Below are 9,331 nucleotides of genomic sequence, written 5' to 3'. Positions count from 1 at the left end.
CTTGTTTTGTTTTTATTTTTAGAAAAAAATTCAACTTTTTTAATTCAGTTTGATGTTGGCATTTGGTTTTTCATATACAGCTTTTGCAATTTTGAAGAAATGTCCTTCTGTCACTAGTTCCTCTGGTGTTTTAAATATGAATGAGTGCTGAGTGTTCTGGACAGGCTTTTCTGAATCTATTGATTTTCTCATGGGATTTTTGTAATTAAATATGTTTTTACAGTAAATTTTGTATATGTGTGTATATATATATATATATATATATATATATATAATTAAAAATTTTTTTGTATTGGGAATTCAACCAAGTTATGATTTGCCAATTAGGTTCATATGCCACTATCCACTTTTTAATCTTTTCCCAATTTTTGTTAATGCATTATAGTTTTACAGAGCAATGAAATTTATTGTTATACATTCACATATAAATCTATTATAAAAATAAGCAATATCATTCCACAATGTTTTCCTTTTCTCTTTCTTTTCCTCCTCCAGGTCCTTTTACTCCTTTTTATTTCTTCTGCTTAGATATATGTGACAGCAGAGTACATTTGGAGATATTATAAATACATGGAATATACCTTACTCTAATTAGGTCTCATTTATGTGGTTGTACATGGTATGGAATTACACAGGTCATGTATTCATATATAAACATAAGAAAGTTATGTCCAATTCATTCTAATATCTTTCCTATTCTCATGCTCTTCCCTTATCTTAATTCCCCTTTATACACTCCAACAAACTTCTGTTTTTCCCTCCCCACTCCTTATTTCCCTCCCCATTCCCTCCCCATTCCACATATAAAAGAAAATATTTGGCCTTTGTTTCATGGGACTGACAAATTTTTCTTACCTTGACAGTCCCTAGTTCCATCAATTTACTGGCAAATGCCTTAATTTGACCTTTCTTTAAGGCTGAGTAATTTTCCATTGTGCGTGTGTGTATGTATGTATGTGTGTGTGTGTGTGTGTGTATATATATATATATATATATATATATATATATATATCCACATATTATTTTGGATATATTTTGGATATTTGATTTTAAGAGAGACTAGGGTGAAGGGTCAGGAGCTTGGAAGAGAAAAGTTTATTGGAATGGTTCTGCAATTCCCAGGTGTCTTTATGGAGAATAAAATTGATGCTTCCACCCCAGGCTATCTGTTCAAGACTAGAACAGTGTATCTCAAATAGGGTGCATGACAGTCAATTGGAGAGCTCACTCAAACTCAGACTTCTGGGCCTCAACTCAGAGTGTCTGACTCAGGCACCAGGGGTGGGCCTGAGCTTCTGTATTTTTTATAAGCCCCCAGGGTTTGCTAATGTTCCTGGTCTAAACACTTCGAACTGATGATCCTTGTCTAGAAATTTCAGGGGCAATAAAGGTGACATAAGGTCCTCTTTGAGTGCAGTCTTCATCTTCTTTACCTGCCTCTTTTCACAGTGCCCTACCTGTAGTTTCTACTTAGATTACACCTGCATGTGTTCATGATAAAATGGGGCACTTGGGATCCTCCATTCTCATGGGCCTTTCTCATTTGCAGACCTTTTCCCTGAAGACTGCAAGCCCTACCTCTGTACTTCAACAACTGTCTACATATTAGTTTTTATAATCTCATCTTTTGGATTGTTGATTTCCATGTGAATTTCAGAATATCATTAACTCTTAGAATTCCATACTGAGTTTTCATGATATTTTATCTAGATCTTTGTGGACACAGGATGTTGATGACCACGTGGAATTCCTCTTTTTCCCTTTGATGACAGGAAGCTACCAGTCTGGGACTAACCCCTCTACTGAGTGTTAAGGGGGAGCCAAATATATGGGCCCTACTCTGAAAAATAATACTTACTGGGTGTCTTAAAAAATCTGCAATATGTATATGAGGTAAAAATGAAAGTTCATAATCTGCTTGAATCAAATGTATGAAATATGATATGTCAAGAACGTTGTAATGTTTTGAACAAATAATAAAAAATAAATAAAAGAAAAAAAGATTTAAAAACTAATGTAATTTTTAAAAAAGTAAAATTCAAAAGTAATCCATTAGAAAAAAAATCAAGTTACTGTAACACAGTTGTGGAGTCTAGGAGTCCAAACTGAATTATTATAAGGTATATTCTCTGAAAGGTCTAGGGGAAATTTTTCCTTGATTCCTCTAGCTTTCAATGGTTGTGGGGAATACTTGGCATACCTTCACATGTGCACTCATTTCTTTTTTTTTTGGTCACCATTATCACATGGTGTCCTCTCTGCACAAGTATACTTGTCCAAATTTTCCTCTTCTAAGGTGATGAGTCATCACATTATAGCCCATTCTAATTGACTATGGCCTTTCAACCCAGAGCATGTACTGAGCACTTAATGTGCGCTATTTCCTGTATTTCTCATGGCAGCACTGTGAGGTACACACAGACATCACTCACACTGAATAAACTAGGATATGAAACTCAGTAAAGTTGTGGTCCAGCTAGAAACACATCGAATCCACAAGATTGTAGTCACAGTGTAGCTGTAGCATGGGTCCACCTGTCCCTTGAATGAATAATTCTGTACCCCCTGCATCTCTGTAGATATGATACTGCTTCCCAGAAATGGTCCTAGAGTACTACAAAAGACTCCAAATCTTTTTAGTAGCTGCCTCTTTGAGAATATTAGAGCAGAAATTGATGCATAAAATCAAATTGCTCAAATTTACTCATCATGTATCCCCAAAGTTACAATATTACTCTTCTAAATTTAGATTACTAGAATTTCATTGAACATCCTATACAGGTTTATAGTATAAAATTTTTAAATTAATTTTCTTCACTATTTTTAGATATGTAAGTGACAGAAGAGTGAATTCTGAAATACTATATATACATAGAATATAGCATATAACTTATTCTAATAAGGATCCTATTCTTATGGTTGTATATAATATGTGGTTTCACTGTGTGTATATTCATAGATGAACATAGGAAAGTTATGTTTGATTTATTCTGTCTTTTCTATTCCCATTTCTCCACCTTCCTTTTATTCCCTTTTGTCTAATTCAATCAACTTTTCTCACATCCTTGTCAACATGTTCTATTACTTGTACCCTTGATAATTGCCATTTTTAAGAAACAATCATTAGGGCTAGACAGAATGAAAGGTGGGATGTGGAAGATCCATTTTTGAAAGTTATTTTCTTACCTCTGGCTCAATGTGCCTGGGACTGTCTTAATATAAATGTTAGGTAGAATTGAGAAAACAAATTGACCTATTGTCTAGTTTATGTGGACAACAAATTATGCTAGCTTCTTTTCTTCATTGTTCTTGACCTAAAAAACCAACCTTCTTCTATACCCTCATTTTGTGAAGTTCTAATATGGTGCCTAGAAATTAGTTGACACAGTCATTAAGTTTGATATTCAAGGGAAATTTTTGCATTTTCATAGTGGATTCTTTTTTTTTTTCAAAAGAAACAAACTTTATTTTTAGAACCTCACACACAAAACAAAACAGCTCCTCAGGAAAAAACCTTCAGAGCCCAACTGCCACCACTGGCTTCCCACAAGCCTCTCAACCTCCCCACTCCTCCTCCTCTTTTTTTATTGGTTGTTCAAAACATTACAAAGCTCTTGACATATCATATTTCATACATTAGATTCAAGTGGGTTATGAACTCCCATTTTTATCCCAAATACAGATTGCAGAATGTGATTCTGCATAGTGGATTCTTAAAAAACCAAGGAAGTTTCAGACACAAGAAAATGAAAATTGAAGACCAGAATGTACAAGTTGGAATTTTTTTCCTGCAACAAACAGAAAAGCTTTGTTCACTTCACAAAATCAAATCTTTAAAAATAAAACCTAGGAACAACAGAAACTTCCCATAGTTCTAAGGAGGGCAAACATTTAAGTTGCAGTTTATGAAAATAGCAATAAATACATTTATTTCCTCAGAATAGCATTTCTTTCTTTTTTGTTTGTTTTAATTAGTTGTGCATGACCGTAGAATGACTATGATACATCACACATAAATGGAGTATAACTTCTCATTTTTCTGGTTGTACATGATGTAGGATCCCTCCAGTCATATAGTCATGTATAGCAGCTCAACTCACAAGTTGGAATTTTTGAATGTGTAGTATGAATATATACAACCTGCAGACCACAGTATTTCAGAGACTCTTTTTCCTTCTTTGAGAGGCATGGGTTCATCATTTTATAGTATTTCAAAAAGCTCAAAAGGTTTATATTTTTCAAATTTGGTAGCTGCTAGAATAATAGTATATATCAAAAAAGAGGAATTTTATCCTCACAGTAAGTACGTACTTTAGTAATCCTGATAGACTATTTCTCCAGTGTTCAGGCCACTGTTATGGAGCCCTTTTGGGGACTCATGGAAGGTGCCTCTGTGGGAAAGTAAGAGCAAGTGGAGGAGACGCAGACTTAAGGCAACTCTTCTGGATTTCTCACTGAGCCAAGTGCAAGGGGCTCTTGTACTCAAAAAGAATGAAAGAACAGGATATGTTCAAATTGATTCAGGGCTTGACACTCTCAACTAGGATATAAATCTTCCCTGTTCACCTTCCAAAAAGCTAATCCCAAATCAATTTATGGGATTAGTGCATTTACTCTGTAAATCACTTAATGGTATTTGAGGCATATTCATGAGAACTAGTTTCTGCTGGATGTTTTCTCCTGTTTTATTTCACCCAGTAAAGTTTTTAGATCATTTTACAGATTCTAAAGATAGAAGGCTGATGCCCTAAATGTTAAAGGGAAACTTAGGACTCTGACACTGACATTATATATTTAAGAAAAATCAAAATTTGTGTGATATTTTAACAGCACCTATTTTTCAGTGAGGGAGGATATTCCTTTTTCTCTATACTTTTATTTGAAAGAATAATCAACATTTTACAACTGTTTAAAAAGTCCCTCTGAAGTGATCAGTTTGCCAGCACTTGAATTCCTGGCTTGACTTCCAGCTCTTTAAAGCAGACTTAGAGAGGCAATTCCAATAACAGAAGCAGTAAACTTATCCAAAACCAGTTTTGCATCTCCAGTAGAGCTTCTTCAGTTGCTTTCTTATTATCTCACCTTTACCCATTCAGTAAACATCAATCAGGTATGTAGTGTGTACTACATGTTATGATATGCACTGGGGATGAATGTCTTGTGGTCCCCTCCCTTGAGGATGTCCCAATAACATTACCTATTTCTTGAATCAGTATCAGTTATAATGCTTCATTGAATATAAAGCTTCTTTTACATTTGGGTATGAAGTTACCTGCACTGAAATACACAGCATTTTCCCCATTGATCTTTCTCGTAAAACTAAAAGAACATTCCTGAATAAATAATTATTCCAAATATGTTTAAATACATTAAACAATGACCATGTTTGTCTACAGCATTCTAGAAATTTTTATATTGACATCACATCTTTTAGAAACTTAAATTTCTATTTCAATTGTATGTGTGTGTGCACATTCCACTTAAAGTGTACAATTTATCTCTTTTCACAATTCCATCTCCAGAAAAAGGGTATTTGTTTCATATTCAGGTATCTAAAAATTCCACAGCACCAGCTTCTTCAAATTTCTTCCCTTTTTCTATCTTCTCCATGTTTATTCCAGCCAGACACAAATAGCACTCTGTATCATTTAAATATTTCCATTTAAACATAATGGAGCATATGAGATGATTTTTCATATATTTTTGAGGTTTTATAATGTATGAAATTAATTAGCTCTCCCACAGTAATTTCTGAATAGCTATAATGCCACTTGCCAAGTTTACTAGCTATCAAATTACTTTAAATATATTTTAAAATTCATACTATTACATCAGACTTGCATTGAAGAATTTTCAAGTGCTTTATCAGTTTTTAGGCCATATTAAAATTTGTTCATTAACTCAAGAGAGAAATTTGCATATGATTTATAGTACAGTTTACACAGAATTGAATAGGTGAGAAAGGCCAAGCTGAGGAATTCAAATTGTATGACAGATTTCCATGATATATCTTGTGATGACATAATAGTCTTCCACACGAGTAAATTTCTATGTTAAATTAACAACATGAGTAATATATAGGACTATTATAGGGAAGAAAAGAAATTGACACAAACATGAAACATATTTGGATCAAATGAAAATATATATAATGGTTTTGATGTTTAAGAGTTCTAATTTTTTGTTAAAATTCTTGTAAATACTAGATATTATTGATTCTTTTGACTTAGTGATGCTGATAGATATGTAATTATTTAACGTTATGGTTTTGATTGTCATTTTTCTCCTAACCAATAATTTTGATTATCTTTTCATTTGCTTATTGTCCATTTTAATACACTTTTTGTTCACTACCTCTTCAGTTCGTAGGCCCATTTCTCTATTTGCTTCAGTTTTTATTGATTTGTATATGATTATTATATATTCTTGATAGGAATACTTTGTTAAATATACGTATTGCAAATATCTTTTCCTATTCTGTGTTTTGCCTTTTGCTATTTGGTGCATTTGATTAAAAGTTCTTAATTTAATAAAATTCACAAAATTGAACTTTTCCTGCATAGTTAATACTCTTAGTATCGTGTTTAATAAATTTTATTCATGGGTCTTACTTAAGATATTCTCCTATGTCTTAATATTTTACCTTTCATATTTAGACTCTCCCATTAAGCTAAAATTTATACATGTATTAATAAAATATTACTAACCTTTTAGGACTTCTCATTTCCAATTTTGATGGAGTGCATATTTGAATAAAAAGTACACTCAACTAGAATAAATTGAGTCTGCAAAAAACATTAGTTCATAATGTTATACAACAAATTGTAAAATAGATAATATTTGCTAAATGGGAGGCATATCTATCTACCAACCTAAAGTAAATGGCACACTAAATTACTTAAATTATAAATTAATGACTCAGGGCCAAATCCAAAAGGTCAGGTTGTAGATAGTGGAAAATCTTGTGATCATGCTTCTGTTTCAGTCAGATTTTTCACTTTTGTGATCAAAAGACCTGCTGAGAACAATTTTAGAAGAGGAAAAGTTTATCTGGCACTCATGGTTTCAGAGGTCTCAGTCCATACATGGCTGACTCCATTCCTCAGGGCCCAAAGTGAGGCAGGACATCATGGTGGAAGCGTATGACTGAGGGAAGCAAGTTAGAACATGGCGCCCAGGAAGGAGAGAGAGAGAGAGAGAGAGAGAGAGAGAGAGAGAGAGAGAAAGAGAGAGAGACCTCACTTTTCTTACCACCAACAAAACTTAAACCCCAAGGACACAACCCTAGCAACCATCCTCCTCCAGCCACACACTACCTGCCTACAGCAACCATCCAGTTAATCCCTATCAGTGAATTAATGTGCTAATTAGGTTAAGGCTCTCCCAACCCAAACATTTTACCTCTAAACTGTTACATTATCTCACACATGAGCTTTTGGGGGACATCTAATATCTAAACCATAACAACTTGTAATACTAGAAAAGAACTACTGGAACAGAATAGAGCCCAGAAATATATGTATGCAGACAGTGGTATGCAACAAATATTCTGTGATTAAGTGGGGAAAAACACTTTATCAGTTGAATATTCATGTGGAAAAAATGAATGTGCACCTCTATGCAGCCTAAACAAAGATCAGTTCGAATGGGAATTAGAAATTCTTAATAGGAAAGGTTAGTAGGAAAATATTTTATTAGTATATGTATTAATATTTTAGCTTAATAGTAGAGTCTAACCAGAAAAGTTAAATAGCAGGATAATATCTTAAATGAGGTCTTTTGATAAAATCTATCAGAATTATTTGTATTATTCTTATAACTTTTCTCTAAATTTTCATTGCTTTTACAAATCTTCCAATAATATTTGAACAAGCATATGATGTATGTAATACATATAATGGTATGGTATACTAAAGGAAAAGCTAGTTGCTCAATCAGAAAGAAAATGGATTTTAACCATTTGTATTTGATTAAGAAAAGAAATGAAAGTAAAGTTAAAGATTAAAGACACTACATTTGCTAAAAAATTATAATGATACCACTGTGCCATTAAGTTGGCTAGTTCTTTTCACTTTATCTTTATATTAAATGATATTCACCCCAGTGTCTATATTTTAATTTCTTATGTGAATTTCAACTTAAAAGATGATAATCTCCTTGGAGACTAGCTAATTACATATATGGGATACAATATTTCAAGGTATAATTAGAAACTTTTATTTCAATATGTAAAGGAAGCTATCAAATTAGTATGCTATTGGTATTATCAATAACAAATAAGCACATGAGATCTTTCTTGCAGTAGACTACAACATAGTAGATGTGGAAGCTGTGGTGGAGTTAGAAAATCCTTATTTGACAACCATCATAATAATTACTTGAGGCAAGAAACAAATATATGCTAAAACCCTTGAAGTAAACTAGAATGAGGAGAGGGATTTTTAAATAATTTCAAAATACAATCTATAACATAAGGAAAAGATTTCTTTAAAATAAGCAAAGCTGGGTCTAATCATTCTCAAATATTTTATGGAGCTTAATTCACATGAATGTGGTCAATATCATAATTTGAAAAAGCCACTATTTCATTTGTAATCTTTGTTCCCAAGGGCTTGGATGCTCACTAGAACCCCTCTGAATCTCTTTCAGATACTTTCCCTGTGTGATCTTTAACTGTTTTAGAGTTGTCTTGCCCTTCTTTGATGCCTTCTTTTCATATCTGTAAATATATTAAAAACAACCTATTATTAAAGTACATCTGGTTCCTTAGTGTTCAAAAAACACCAGAATCATAGCTTTAAGTCAGGATACTAAAGTAACACAAGGAAATATAGTCTCTGACACTTTCCATATCTAATTGTACTAACCATTTTATTTGAACACACCAATGAGCAGGGGATCAACAAAGATATCTTTCTATAATTACCATATAACCAATAAATTTCTATAATAACTATAATGACTAATAACCTGACATTTAAAAACTTAAAGCATAAAAAATTTATATCAACAGTTCAGTTTAACTGCTTTACCAGCATTTTGATTTATAATACATGGGACTTTAAATAATAAAATTAAAATTATCAAAAATTATTAAATTATTAAATATTATAATTATTAGATTGTTTTCATTATTAATAATAATAATTCCTAATGCATGTGATATTTAAATTATTTCAACTTGAAACCTAAAGAAATGAATAGTCTCCTTACAAGATGATGCTTATTTATGTTTTCAATAGTAATTTCAATAACAATGGGGAGTTGAAAAGATCAGTATAAACTCAGGTTTAGCTTAATATAGATATAAATGGTTAAATATTGAACTATG

Source organism: Ictidomys tridecemlineatus, chromosome 1 (genome assembly GCF_052094955.1).
Source record: "Ictidomys tridecemlineatus isolate mIctTri1 chromosome 1, mIctTri1.hap1, whole genome shotgun sequence".
Taxonomy (NCBI): domain Eukaryota; kingdom Metazoa; phylum Chordata; class Mammalia; order Rodentia; family Sciuridae; genus Ictidomys; species Ictidomys tridecemlineatus.
Note: the sequence above shows the minus strand (reverse complement) of the source record.